The sequence below is a fragment of the Cupressus sempervirens genome, chromosome 3 (assembly GCF_028749045.1).
Source record: "Cupressus sempervirens isolate cs-2001-9-10 chromosome 3, ASM2874904v1, whole genome shotgun sequence".
Classification (NCBI taxonomy): domain Eukaryota; kingdom Viridiplantae; phylum Streptophyta; class Pinopsida; order Cupressales; family Cupressaceae; genus Cupressus; species Cupressus sempervirens.
The window spans coordinates 916,040,794-916,056,298 of record NC_143120.1 but is presented as its reverse complement, the minus strand read 5'-3'; positions in this window follow the sequence as shown (position 1 = coordinate 916,056,298).

Sequence of the window (15,505 nt, the reverse complement as noted above, 5' to 3'; positions counted from 1 at the left end):
CCCAACAAGTAAGTATTAAACCTATTAATTAAATAACATGCAATGGTTATAGCTTCAACCCAAAACTTTTGTTCAAGACTAGCACCACTCAACATACTCCTAACCCTCTTCATCAATGTTCTATTCATCCTCTCTGCAACTCCATTTTTTCATGGAGGGTATCGAGTTGTCTTTTGTCTTTCAATTCTATGATCCTTAAAAAACCTCTCACATTTCGCTGAACAAAACTCACTACCATTATTAGTCCTCAAACACTTAATTCTTCTACCAATTTGATTTTCAACCAAGGATTTAAATTCCTTGAACTTACTAAAAACTTCAGATTTACTTCTAAGGTAATACACAAATGTCCTTCTACTATAATCATCTATGAATGAGACAAAACACAAAGATCTAGATATTGAAGGAACTTTAACTAGACCAAACACATCTGAATGAATATAATCCAAAACCCAAGAAGACTTATGAGAATTGTTCAATAAAAGGAAACACAATATTATTTACCATAAATACAATGTTTGCAGAAGTCAAACTCCATATTACAATTATCAAGGCCTTCAACAAGGCTCTTATTTTTAGGACTCAAAGACTTTCTCACCAATGTTACCAAATCTTTGGTGCATTAACATTGTCTTCTCAACAAGGAGCTTCATATCCAAAGTATTAACACCCTTAGGTACCCAAAAAGCATGACCATTAGATGTAGAAACAATGGTATTCTTCTTTTCTAGTTTTTTGATGAGCATGAAGAATCTAAAGCCCTTTTCTTGGACTTCAGAAAAGCACTATTGTAGTGAATCATGCATGCATCCAACCTATACAAGGTGCCCATCCTACTAAAACCCTTAGTAAGCACCAAAGAACCTCTTGTCATTTTGCATCCATCACTCTAGAAAACAATTTGCACACTCATATCACCAAGCCTACTGACTGAAAGTAATTTGCTTGCTAAATTAGGGATATGCAGTACACCATCAATCCACTTCACTCTACCATCAACAAATCTAATCTTGACTCTACCATTACCAAGAATAATTAGGTGAGAATTATCACCCAGATACACCTTTCCACCATCAAACTCTTCATACTTTGAGAACCAAATTCTATGAGATGTCATGTGGAAGGAAGCACCTAAATCTATCAACCAAACATCTGATGTATGTGTTGCCAAGGCTGCAATAGAAGAATCTACATCATCTTGAGAAGATTAATCATAATCAGAATAAGATAAATCCTTTTTACCTTTCATTTTCTTCTCCTCTTTGCAGTCTCTTTGAAGATGACCAAGTTTTCCATAGTTCCAACATTTTGCCTTGGATTTTTTACCAAGAGACATAGATCTCCCAGGAGACTTGCATTCTCCCTTCTTATCCTTTTTTCTTGTTCTCCTCTATTGTTCTACTATGAGAAACAAGGAATTCCTTAGCCATCTTGAAATATTTTCTTCACATCTCTTCAAAGAACATCTAACCAACCATATCCTCCAATTTGAAAGTGGTCATTGTGATTCCAATAGCCATAACAAGGTGATCCCATGAATCTAGCAAATAACATAACATAAGAATGCATTTATCTTGATCATCAATCTTATCACCAATAAGATTCAACTGAGAAATCAACATATTAAATGCATTCAAGTGATTAGAAAAAAAAACCTCCTTCATCCATTCTCAAAGAATACAACTTCTTTCTCATGGAGACAGTTGCTGACCGACATAGATATTTTTTTTGGCATATTGTTCTTTGGTGGAGATTATGAGATCTGACACTTCTGCTAGATCAAGATGCTGGTACGCTCAGGCCACCTCTTTGTTGGGTTCAATTGGGATTGAGATTGATCGTCTTCCTCCCTATCAGTTTTTGCTGGATGCCCTAGCTCATCTTCTTCCCTCTCGTCAGGAGTTGAATGAGCATGTCAGACATGATATCTGTAGGCAGTACATTACCACTACTTGGTGTCATCCCCTGGGTGGTTTGCGACCTAAGATGGCCTTCTATGCTGAGCATTTTCTTGTTATTCAGGATGGTATTGTTGTTCGCCCTGCCTATCTTTACCGACATTGGAATCATGCATTATGGTTCTCTTTGGGCTCTTTTAGGGTTGGTTCTCATCATCTCAGAGCTCAGACTGATCACCATATGGATCAGGCTAATCGATTATGCTAGTTATGCACTCTGATGGAGGTTGAGACAGAGACTCACTTCATATTTAGTTGTCCTCATTACTATGAGATCAGAGGGAGATTCTATTGCCTTTTCAGAGATTTTTCTTCTCTTTTGATGTTCTTCAATTATATTGATCAGTAGTGTTTAGCACTTTATCTTCAGGAGGCCACCCATCTTCGAGAGGATACCCTACAGTCCTTTCATCAGAGACAGACTTCTGATTAGCTCATTACCACCTTTTTCTCTCCCTTGTCTCCTCTGCAGGGTTTGAAAAGGCCTTCCACTACTTTACATTCCAGATCTGCCAGACATTGTACCAGTCTCTACAGGCAGCATCAGTCCTATAGGGGTTCTTCACGACATTCAAAGACTATGGATTGTCCACAGATGTACCTCTCTATTACGGATTTCTTTGTGACAATTAAGGACCCTTAGTCCTTATCTTTTCTTTCTTTCTTCTTGTTGCTTGTTCCTTTTCAGTCACCGTTTGGTGCCTTTGCTTGGCTGGCTCTTCTGTTTGTATGCTCAGTCCCATAAATCGTTTTTGTTTTTCGTGGATATTAATAATTTTATCTTATCTTATCTTATCTCAAAACTAACTTATTTACCAAAGATTTTCCTTGATAAATATGACCAAGCTTTTTCCAAAGCCTAGTTGTAGTCTTCTCTTCATGACCTTTCAAGAGTACATAATCAACCAAAGAGAGTCTTAACAAACACATGGCTTTTTTATTATCCTTATCCTAGTCTTCTTGTGATGTAGTTTGAGGTTTTGTTGAAGAAACTTCATCCCATAGATCTCTATCTACAAGCATGTCCTCCATTTTAATTTTCCACAACTTAAAATTGCTATCATTAAACTTATCCATCTCTACTCTACTGGATGTGCTTGTCATATCTTACCTACAATAAGATTATGAAAAAACCTCTGCAAAACTCCCATTGAAACTAGATCAGCACAAAAAACCTATCTACCCAACAACAATAACAAAGTTGATTAGGCTCTAATACCAATTTAAAGGAAGCCTAAGTGTGGAAATGCCTCCAAATGCTAAATCTAATAGGAGAGATAATGCTAAAATTTATCTCACAAAACCTTAAACTATTGCAAGCTAAATAAATACATACAAAAAGATTCAACTCATAAACACATAACACAATATATACATGGGAAACCCTTCTCAGGAAAAGACCCACCACTCCAAAGCCAGAGTCAACTATATTATCAGAAACAATAGTTACAATACATTCTACAGAGCCACAAGTCTCCACGAGTATTCAACTATGATATCAAATCTAGAATTTTTCCAATAGCATAACAACACTGTTCAAAAAATGCTCTCTTACACATAATTCTCTACAAGAATACCTTGTCCTTATAGAGTTTTTAGACACAAGGAAATAGTTTCCAAAGCATCTACATTTAATGCATCTACACATTATTTTAGAAACTTTCCAATACAAAACCCTTGCATAAAAATAAAGCATAAGAGAATAAATCACCAAAAAATAGAAGCTTTTTGTTTTTCTACTCCAAGTCTTTTCTTGTGGAAGAATCCAACTGCATTTAGAAACTTTCCATGAAAGGAGAAATAAAACAATAAATCATGGTAAGGTTGATCCACCTTATTTCAAAAAAAAACATGTTGCAACATATGACCATAGTATGGGGGTCAATTTGAGCATGAGGAAAAATTACCAAGAATATCTAAGGTATTGAGATAGGCAACGAGCTATTGGATGGGTTTTTTACAACCTTTGAACACTTCTCAGTGTGGATATTGAGTACATATAGAGGGAATTCATGTGACATATACAAAGCTACTTATCTATTTCATTATACATAGGATGATTAGGAAGTGTTTGATCAAATGCCACTAGATGAAAGGTAGTTGTGATGGTATTAAATAGTTTGAATGATAAAATGATAACCATCAACATGAGAAGTAAATAAGAGTACACCCGAGGTAAACCAACAGAAGCATGAGAGCCAAAAAATAGAATATGTGCATCCAATGTAACACATTGGGAAATATATTTTTTAGAAGATGGGAGCCTCTAGATAGTCAATACATGTTAGAAAAATGTAGAAGCATTAACTAGACTATAACGACACTTAGCAATATATTTACAATCAATTACATTTTCCCATTTTGCACCTCTTAATGTGAGTATTATAATCATGGATGAGGTGAACCATACCATATAATCAACACAACACTACCTTTGCATTTTTAATTTTTTCCTATATGCATTATCACTTTCAACAACATTTGGTAGTTCCCTAGTTTTGTTTTGTCCATTTTTCCTCCTTGTCAAAAATGTCAACACTTTGTGACATAATTCTTATTTATGTTTGTAAGTGGTGTTGTTTTTTCATACATGTCAAAATAATTACATCATATCCTATCAGTGTACTAGGATGGAAACAATGAAGAATGACGATGTTCCAATCAATCCTACCAAAGATCTTAATGACATATTTAGGGTATTTGTAGTAAGATTGGTTTTCACTGGGTCAACACCATATGAGCTTGTTGATGGCTCTACATTTTTTTCTATGTGCAATTTCGAGTTAGTTCTTCCAGACGTTTAATACCTTCAATATGGGCTTATGGTATGTTATGTAATTAATCAAAAAATTTCCATTCTAGATGAGCACACTTTGGAAATTTTGAAGAAAGAGAATGCTTCATATAAGGAATATGAACTTGCAACATAATAATAATTGTAAGAATTTTCCTAAGGCAATAATTCAACACCAAGATCAAGAAGCTCAATAGATAGCACAAGAGAGACTAATGATGATCAAATGGGAATCTCAATAATGATCAAAATGATAATGGATATAAGATGATTGGATATGAGATAATTGAATATGAGATGAATACATCATAGAGGGTGCCTGTATATAAGGGAAACCGATATGTATAGAATTCACACAAGAGATAAGGATTACAACTTAGCACATGTCCACCAAAGCTGGATTATCCTCCATTGAGCACATGGGTTTGTGTTGATCTCAAATTGGTTTTGACAATTGAGTGTCAACAAACTTAAGACATTTACTTAGTTTATGTCAAATTAGTAATGCATGCTGAGTATAATATGTAAATACAAGACCATGCTGAGTTGCAATGAGTGTTGAGTCACTCATGTGCTAAGCAGATACACCATGTTGAGTGATTCAAGTGCCAAGTGAATAGTAAATGCCAAGTAGTTCAGTTGTCGAGTCAAAAACATAATTATAATATATGCTGAGCATTAGTAACTTCAAGTACCGAGTAACATAGATTGGACATATTTGTTTGTGATTGCAAAAACAACTATGTGAACCATTTTTAGGCTGACCTAAGGATCAATTAAATTTTTTTGGAGATAAGGAAGAATCTATTTGCAGAATTCCTATGTATTTGCATGCAACCAATCGAAAAATAGGAAGGATTAAGTGGCAAAAAGGATGAATCTCAGTCATATATTCATACCTAACCCTAATCCACCAAACTCTTTATAAGGAAGATAAATTCCTAGAGGTTTTGATGAGAGAGAGATCAAGTTATAGGAAGCTAACAAGGGGTGAATAATCAAATTTTTTTTACAAAGCATTCAAGATGACTTAGTAGTGAGAGTGAATTGCAAAATTAGTTAGAGGAAACAAAGGACAGATAAAGATACAACATTGATACATCTAATCATAAAGGATCAAGAAGGATATTATGCAGATTTGATATTTAATCAGGCAATCCAAAACCAATCACAAGATCTATGCTGAGACATTTTGACAAGTAATTTTAGTTAAATCTCCTAAGTGGAGTGGTACTAACAGACCTTATCAAATCCTTTAGTAGGGTGACATTCCAAGCGAGTGATCAGAAGTCCTTTAACTAGGCACACTTCTAATAGGGTGTTGAAATCCTCTAACAAGGTGAGACTTAGCAATCTTTGTAAGCCTTTATCAGGGTAGATCATGATTCATGGTCAAACCATTGTAACCTTAGTTGGATAGTCTTTACAATTGCAGTAGTAAAAATTTGAGGGTGTCATCCCCACCCCAGTTTTACCTTCTCATTTGGAAGGTTTCTAGGTAATCATATCTAGTGTCAAAGTGTGTGTGTTTAATTGCATACATGTTTTGGATGCATTTACTTTTCATGTTATTTCAACTTATCTATTTAATGCATAAGGTGGATGTGAGGTGAAAAGTTTTATGGGTTCAAATTTTAATTTTTGATTCACCCCTCCCACCCCAAAATTTATATTTCCCACTTGCAATTCCAACAATTGGTATCAAAGCTAAGTTCTCGAGAGGAGAAGCTTTGTGGCTTAGAGGAAAGATCTTGAAATGGAAGTCTAAAAACTGGGAAAGATTATTGAGAACTAGGAGATAGAAATACAAAATACACCTCATAACTGAATGAAACTAGAGATTCTTTGAAGAGTTCCTTGAAAAGAATGAAAGAGACTGCTATAGCAAAAAATGACACACAATACAATGAAATCGACACCAAAAATCTATTTATAGATGGTAACTCTAGTGAATTTGATGCAACAATTGTAGATCTAATGGAGAAGAATAGAGCACAAGCTGAAGAAATCAAAAATCTCAAGTTGGAGCAAGAATCACAAGCTATGCTACTATGTGAGGTGACTGAACAAAAGAAGAAAGCTATAGAAGACAAGGTCATGATTGAAGAAGACAAAATAATCTTAAACAATAGATTGGAAGAAAAGTCAATAGAGCTAACCGAGATCTCAAACATACAATTGGATACCTTGAGCCAAATGATGAATGCTCATTATGAGTTGAATGTCAAGGACATTGAGATAACTACATTAAAATTACAAAATGAACAATTGCAGAATGACTTGAAAAGAGAAAAGGAATTTGCTGAAAGTTTCAACAAGCCAAATGAAGCCATCAAATACTTTGAGCAATTACTGAAATCCCTTAGATCTAATGGAGATACAATAGGACTGGGATACACAAGGACTAAAGAAGGAGAATCATCCAAAGCTTCTGAGGAAAGGAACAACAAAGGTAAGATTTCCAAACTTACTTGTCACAATTGTGGAAAGAAAGGGAATGCTACAAATGTGTACAGGAGCAAGAATACAAATCAGAATGCTAAGCCTAAGAACATGGTCCATTTTCATAAGTGTAATATAGTTTATTTTTGACTCCATCTTTTGACCATGTGAGACATGCTGATGATCATAGTGGTAGCATATCTTTAGACACATCTATGATATTGGCTTCAACTTAGGTATGATATATATACATGTTTTAATAGTTTATAAAAAATGTAGTGTAAATTATGTACTTTTTAGTTTACGTACTTTATAATTCATATATATATAGTTTTGACTCAATGTTTATGTATCCATAATTTTAGGACTATCTCACCATGAGTGTTGTTGAGAGTATGGGACTAAGCTAGATGGAGGTACCTACATCATCCTTTGAGGTCAATATTGTGATTTATGTACATACATAGTTCATTTTTCTCTTTATCAAATTTTTAAAATGTATGTATTGTAAATTACAGGACCTTACCATTGCCGCATTTGGTAGCTTTCATAGTGCACCTTCTCCCATTATAGAGGGACACCCATCTACCTCACGGGGTGCCCTACATGATGAGATAGTTCGTGTTACATAGGATGATCTATCTGAGTCCTCTTTGCATGGATTAAAGAGGACTATAGATCAAATAGATTAGGTCTTTTTGGAACCTTTAGATTGTTTTTTTATGATGTACATATTGTTTATTTTGATATACTTTGTATTAGGAAAATTAATTGTATTATATGTATTTTTTGACTTCATTGATCATGTTATGACATGTTAGACCGTCTACTTTTTTTTATGACTTCTTGTCATGCTAGTGTATGTAGTATAGATTATTATGTTATCATGTTGTAATTATGAACCATTTTCTTTATTGCGACATATTTTATTCATGTTATGACACATTTTGTAAGTATATGTTACATGAATAGTAATTTTAATTATTTTAATTATTTATACTAATTTAAACATGTTTGAATGTAAAAGTAATGGAAAAACCATAGGAGTTCATTACTTGAATTGACAGTTAATTTATAATATCAAGTGCACAACTTTAACTTTCAAATAAAAGTAAACTCCTGTTTTTAAATATTTACAACATGTTTCAAAATATATGTAAGACAATGTTAATGACATAAATAGAAGTGAACTCAAAATATAAAATTGGATCAACACATTTCTTAAAATGAGGTCCTGCAAAATAAAATCGTAAAACAAAAACACATGTTAATAAAAGCATAAATTAATATGAGCTATTTGAACTATGTAAATATGTCTAATTTGTATGTACTCACTATGTGTAATTACAGAAGATGTTGATTTAAATTTGCATAAATTGTAATTGAGACCTAAATAAGAGGTATATATATAAGCTCTCTAATTTTCTATTGACAACAGACACATACATGTAATTAAATTATATAAGTACATATATAAAAATAGCACAATAAAGAAAAAATTTACATGTAGTCATCCGACTATACCATTTGCATCCTCTCTATTTTGCAAGGCATCTATGATTGTCTCATGCTCATCCATTGAAATTGTCCATAATGCCTTATTGGTGGGTCTCCTTTTGTCTCATTCTAATTTGATATTCGTTGCCACAACCAAATGAGAATAGTGTAAAATATTCTTTTTGGATTGGTAGTCTTCAAATGCTGGTAATTCTTGTTAGGTATGTTACTAGCCAGGTGCCAGCTACAATGACAGACCCAATTGGATACACAAAACCATCATCATCTACTTGATGACATATCAATATTTTCTTAGGTTCCACACATCTAGCTAGCCAATATTCAGTCTTTTCATCATTATCATTAGGTGCAATAACAACATAAACATGTCCTATAAGATAAGATAAAGTACATAAACACTTTGATCACATGTATACATATACAAATAATATATCAGAGACATGTACTTGAATTATATTAATGAAATGTACATAAATAAATAATATAAATTGAAGTATGATCACAACAAAATTTAATTTAATTGTGCATACCAAGTTGTATGAGGTCTGAAATATGACCATTGTCTTCTGATGCAAAAGTAAGATTCTAGCATTCATTTACTATATCACCTTGAAAATGTATGTCAGTGGGTGCTAATTATTTTTGTTGCCAATCTTCAATCCATTTTTTATTCTTGCATTCTTCACATTCACCTGCAAGAAAAAACTTACAAAAATAAGCAAGCTTCCTAGTCCATATAGTCCACCTGTTAGAATCTGAACTCCTAAATGAATGCCATTTAGCTAACCCACCAATTGTATCATAGTCATATCTTGAAAGGATATTCTTCTCTTCTACGAGGTAGAAGAAATATTTGATTATAGAGTTTTGACTTGATCCTACGTATAAATATTTGTTACACCATTTGACAATCTCATGTGCATTTTTGAATTTGGTTTTTTTTCTCAAATTTTAATTGCTCTCTACTAAGGGCTTTCTTCATGCATGCACCAACACATCATGTTCTCCTTTACCATGTCTAGGTCCAAAAAAACTCCACACATGTTGGATATTAGATTACCTATGTGTCCTACTCAACTAGTAGAACATTCTAGCATTCTCGAATTGTCCTGTACAATTATCTAATCATATCCAATGTTGTGTCATTTGAATTTTTCTCTCTTTTAAGTTATCATAAAATACCTTGAAACAATATTGGACAAACTTAGATGAATGAAGTTTATTATCACTCATATAGAAATGGTACTCTCTCAATATTTTTCAATCCTCCTCTGTACTATCAAGTGCTTGCTTATAAACTATATGAACATAAATTGTTACTTGCACTAAATTGTAATATTGTGGTTGTACCTAATTGTATGGAGCAAGTGTGTAGTTCTCTACAAAGTCAAAAATTGAAAAGATAGTACTAATTGGAAATGTCTTCTTACATATGTGGAATTATCCATCAACCCATCTAGCATATTGAGAGTGTTTAACATATTTTGGTATGATTCCACTCTTAAACTCATCCATAAATGCATGACAACTAACTTTATCTGTAACTAGATCACACCTTCTTCCAATATTCTCATCTTTCAATGGATATTTAATAGTTCTGAATCTTTTTACATCAACTAATTGTTGTCCAAAAGTTGTCAAAGCATTTTCATGCAAACATTCATCTAACAAAGAAAGATTGCCACACGTATCACATGTACCAAAAAGACATGCATTGAAAAGAATGTATTGATCATTAGGTAGCTTACAAAACAAACCTTATATGAAATTCTTTATAGTTTGAGGTGGTATTTTTATACCATATTCCTACAACATTTCTTTACTATGCATGGTACCACGTATAGATCAAAATACATCATAAAGGTAATAAAATTGAACATGAGTTTTACAGCCACGTGTGTTTCTTTGGTTGTTAATTCTGAAATACCATGGTTTACACTTTCCAAAATATCTTTGACTAATTGTAATAGCTAACACCTTACCATCTACAAATTTTGTGAACAATTCAGTTTGAATAATGTCCAAAAGGTGTTTAGGATGTGAATCACATATTTTTGATCCAACTCTCAATCTAAGAACATCTCTTGAATTAGGTGATACTATTGTATTATCGTGCAAAAAAATTTCAACCAAACCTTTGACTTCACTAGTAAGTTTCATATCACATCTGGGAAGTCTACCACTACATGTCTACAATATATTTGTTGGATCACATTCAACATTAACCCTTCTCTTTACAACTCTTTCTAAATTCTTATGATTCAAATTAAGATATTCACTTATGTTACTAATCAATCTTTTGTCAGTTGTTGATTTGTTAACTAAAGTTGTTGTTATTGCTCATCATGTTGCATTCTTATCTTTAGAGCAACTTCTCTTTCTGATAACATCAAAGGCACTAGCAAAAATGGATACAACTTGTTTTAAAGACTCATTTTTATTCTTGGATTTTGCATGCATTCCTAACCTTTTCACTACTTTTCACATTTTAGACATTTTAATTAGTTGCAACATCAACTGACATTGGAACCCAAATTTCTTATAATAATAAAAAATCTATATAATCTATTAGCATGTGTCCTAATTTTTCTCCATGAGACCAATCCCTTAAGATTATCTAGCACATCATTAGGAAAAGAAAAATTATGTTCAGGCACTTTAGTATCTAACATGTATGTTCAGTAATTGGTGTTCTATGTCTACATTCATACAATTGTTATTTTGAATTGGCATTTCATTTTCACTATTATTTGGAATTTGAATCTCATTTTCATTTTTTCTTGGTATTTAATTTAGGGCATGCATTTCCATTGCAGTTTGTTGCGCATGATCATTTGGAAATCTATTCTTATGAAGAAAATCTAAATTGTTTAAATCATAACCTGCTTCTAAAAAATCACCAATTTCTATTAGAATTATAGATGAAGTAACTGAGGGGGGGGTTTAATCAGTTATCACAAAAAAAAATCCTGATCCCTTAGATGTCTTAAATAACTAGTAACTATTGTCAGCCGGTAAACACTTCACAAAAATGCTATAACTCAGTAGATTAACTTGTTACTAATCTTTACGCATTCATAATTAATAGCATGCATGCAAAATTAAATGACATGAACACAAGAGACACAAAATTTAACGTGGAAACCCAATATGGAAAAAACCACCAAGTAACTAGCTCCCAATTTTCACTCTTCTGAAGTGAGCCCTATTATGAGCCAACCTTGTTAAAGGTTACAATACACACTATTAGGTGTGACCCTATTAGAGGATTTAATCACCATGTTAAGAGTGGCCTTGCTAGAGGTCTTTAGAACAATTCAATTGAACTGTCACCTTATTAGAGGATTTACAAAATGGCTATTAAACCAACTCTGTTAAGAGATTTTGGAATCATTGCTACAATGGTTAGAAAGTAACAATGAATTGACCTCAATATAATGCAGCTAAATTTGCTGATTATAGATCTCTATTCTACACCATTAGATCAGGTCCTTGATCAAATATAGCTTTGCTACTCCTCAATGACCTTTGATCATCCTTGAAAATTTGCTCTCACAATTATCATTCGTCCTTCATATTCATATCACATCAAATCCATCACACTCTTGGAATTTGCAACTTGACCTCTTAAATATACGATTCAGATTATCAAGTCAACTCATTCATAAGCTACATTTACCAATAAACCATACATCAGTGGGCTACAAATATTACATTAAACAAATAAACTTTATTTCACAAAACAATGAAATCCTTCATTGGCCAACCCTGCTTGGTAAGCACTACTTCTAGAAATAATTTCCTGAGTTAACCATCTCAACTCAGTTAATATTGGAAAATCTACAAAATCCTTTGGCTACTAAGTTAACTTGGTAATAACTAAATTTCCTTCACTTTCCATGAGAGCTCAGTAAAAACTGTCTCTGCCATATTTCCCTTTGATGACCCAGTAAGCTCAATAACAACTAAATTTTCTTACTTAACCTTGAAGGCTTGGTAACAATTGTCTCCACAAGCTAAAGCTTGAGAATGCTCAGTAGACATTGTAAACCTTCTTTGTTAACCTTCTGAGCTCAGTAGACTCTATCTGATAACTGATATGACATTTGTCTAACATCAAAGGAAACACACAATTGAACAATTGTATCTAACAATCTCCCTCATTGGCATTGATGGCAACACAACATGTGATAGTAGAATGAAATTTGAGAATAGGTCTTCTCTGACAGAATGCTTCTCCCTCTTATATTTCATTCCAAAAACCTCCTCAAATATAGTAATCTCCCTCTTTCATAGTAATTTCTCCCTCTTGCATAAACTCTATTTTTCTTTCAAATTTCAGAAAGATGTGACAGTAAACTCTCCCTCTTTGACAACACATGACAAAGACAACGCAACTCAAAATGAATTTGATTGTACCTTAAGTACTAATTCATATGCAATGTCTTCATTACTTTGTTACATCAACTGATAGATCTTCAATTCTATTCCTGTTGATGCATCACTAAAACTGTATTTTAGTGAGCTTCAGATAGGGGAATGACCCCTAACTTATCTATTAGATACAAGAATGCATCCTTAGGTAAAGGCTTTGTAAATATGTCAGCAATTTGTTCCTATGTATAGACATATTCCAGACTAATCTCCTTATCCTGCACCAATTCTCTAACAAAGTGATACTTTATAGCAATATGCTTGGTTTTTGAATGCATCACTAGATTCTTGGATATGTTAATTGCACTTGTATTGTCACAAAACATAACAATAGGTTCTTTGATTTCTTGCTTCATACCTTCCAATAACTATTTAAACCATACAATGTTTGAATAGTTTACTATTGCTGCAACATATTCAACCTCTGTTGTGGACTGGGATGTACATTTTTTCTTTTTACTTGTCCAAGAAATCAACCTCTTTTTGAGAAAGAAAGTTCCTCCACTTTTACTCTTTCTATCATCAACGTTCCCTACCCAATCTACATCAGTAAACACTTTTAAATCCATATTTCCTCCAAGTTTATACCATAATCCATAATCTTCAGTTCCTTTCAAGTATCTCATGATCGTTTTGATTGCCATGATCATGTGATTTTCTTTTGGTTTTGTTGAGAATCTTGCTACAATTCCTACTGCAAGAGCAATGTCTAGTCTCGTGTGCACTACATACTGTAACTTTCTAATCATAGATCTATACAATGTATGATCCACTTCTTTTGATTCATCATCCTTGGTAAGTTTCAATCCAATACACATAGGAGTCCCAACTAGTTTGCAGTCTTCCATACCAAACTTTTTTAGTATCTCCTTGATGTATTTTGATTGAGTGATGTAGATGCCATTCTTATTCTACTGAATTTGAAGACTAATAAAGAATTTGATCTCACCAAACATTGACATTTCAAATTCTTTGTTTGTTTGTTCTAAAAATTCTTCGCAAAGATCATCATTTCCTATGAACAAAGTATAATCTACAAATATTTCTGCCAAAACAATCTTATTATCTGGTTCTTCCTTGATGTACAAGTTACTATTATCATTAGTTCTTTGAAAACCAATCTGAATAAGATAGTTATGAAATCTTTCATACTATGCTCTAGGGGCTTCTTTCAGATCATATAATGCTTTATGTAATTTGCAGACTATGTCCTTCTTGTTTGGATCAACAAAACCTTCAGGCTATTCAATGTAAACCTCTTCATCCAGTATACCATTGAGAAATGTTAACTCGACATCCATCTGATAAAATTTGAATCTTTCATATGTAGCGTATGCAAGTAAGGTTCTGACACCTTCCAAGATTACAACACAAGCAAAAGTCTCTCCATAGTCTACACCTTCTTCTTCAAAGTATCCTTTGCATACTAGTCTAGCTTTATATCTTGACACCTTACTATCTTCATTTAACTTGTTTTTGAATACCCAATTAGTTCCAATCATATTTTTGTCTTTAGGCCTAGGTACAAGAGTCAATGTTTTATTTTTCTCTATCTACTCTATCTCTTCATGTATAGCTTCAATCAAACTTTCATTTTCTAATGCATCTTTGACATTTTTAGGTTCAAAATCAGCAAGTAAACAAGTGCCTTTCAACTTACTTCTTGAAATTGTTCCTTCAGATTTATCTCAAATGATCTAATTTGGTGCATGATTCTTCCTGACATACTTGGCTAGCACAAGCTCCTTGCCTTTTGAATGACTTGCCTTGTTATCCTTCTATATTTCAACTTTTGGTTCTGGTTGCTCAGGCTCAATAGCTATTGATTCGGTAGCTTCTGTTTGCAACTCAGTTACAAAAGACTCTAGAGTAGAAGATTTCTAATTGATAGGTGTACCTAGCACTGTATCAAGTTCAATGAAAACAAATCTCTTGTAGTCTTTAGGTTCCCTTTTTCTTTCTTCTTCAATTCTTTCTGCAAACTCATCAAATTTTACATGTGCACTTTCTATGACTTTGTGAGTAGACAAATTCAAACATCTATAAGCTTTACTTTTGCAAGAACATCCCAAAAATATTCTTTCATCACCCTTCACATCAAATTTACCTTTTCTAGATTCTTTCAAAATGTAACATTTGCTTCCAAATACTTTTAAGTAACTTACATTGGGTTTGTAGCCATACCATAACTCATAGGGGGTTTTGAATGAGTCCTTCTTCAGCTGTACTTGGTTCAATGTATGAACTATAGTATTGGTAGCTTCCTTCTAGTATTTGATAGAAATGCCCTTTTTAATCATTAAGGTTCTTGCATAGTCTATGATAGATCTATTCCTTCTTTCAGCTATTCGATTTTGTT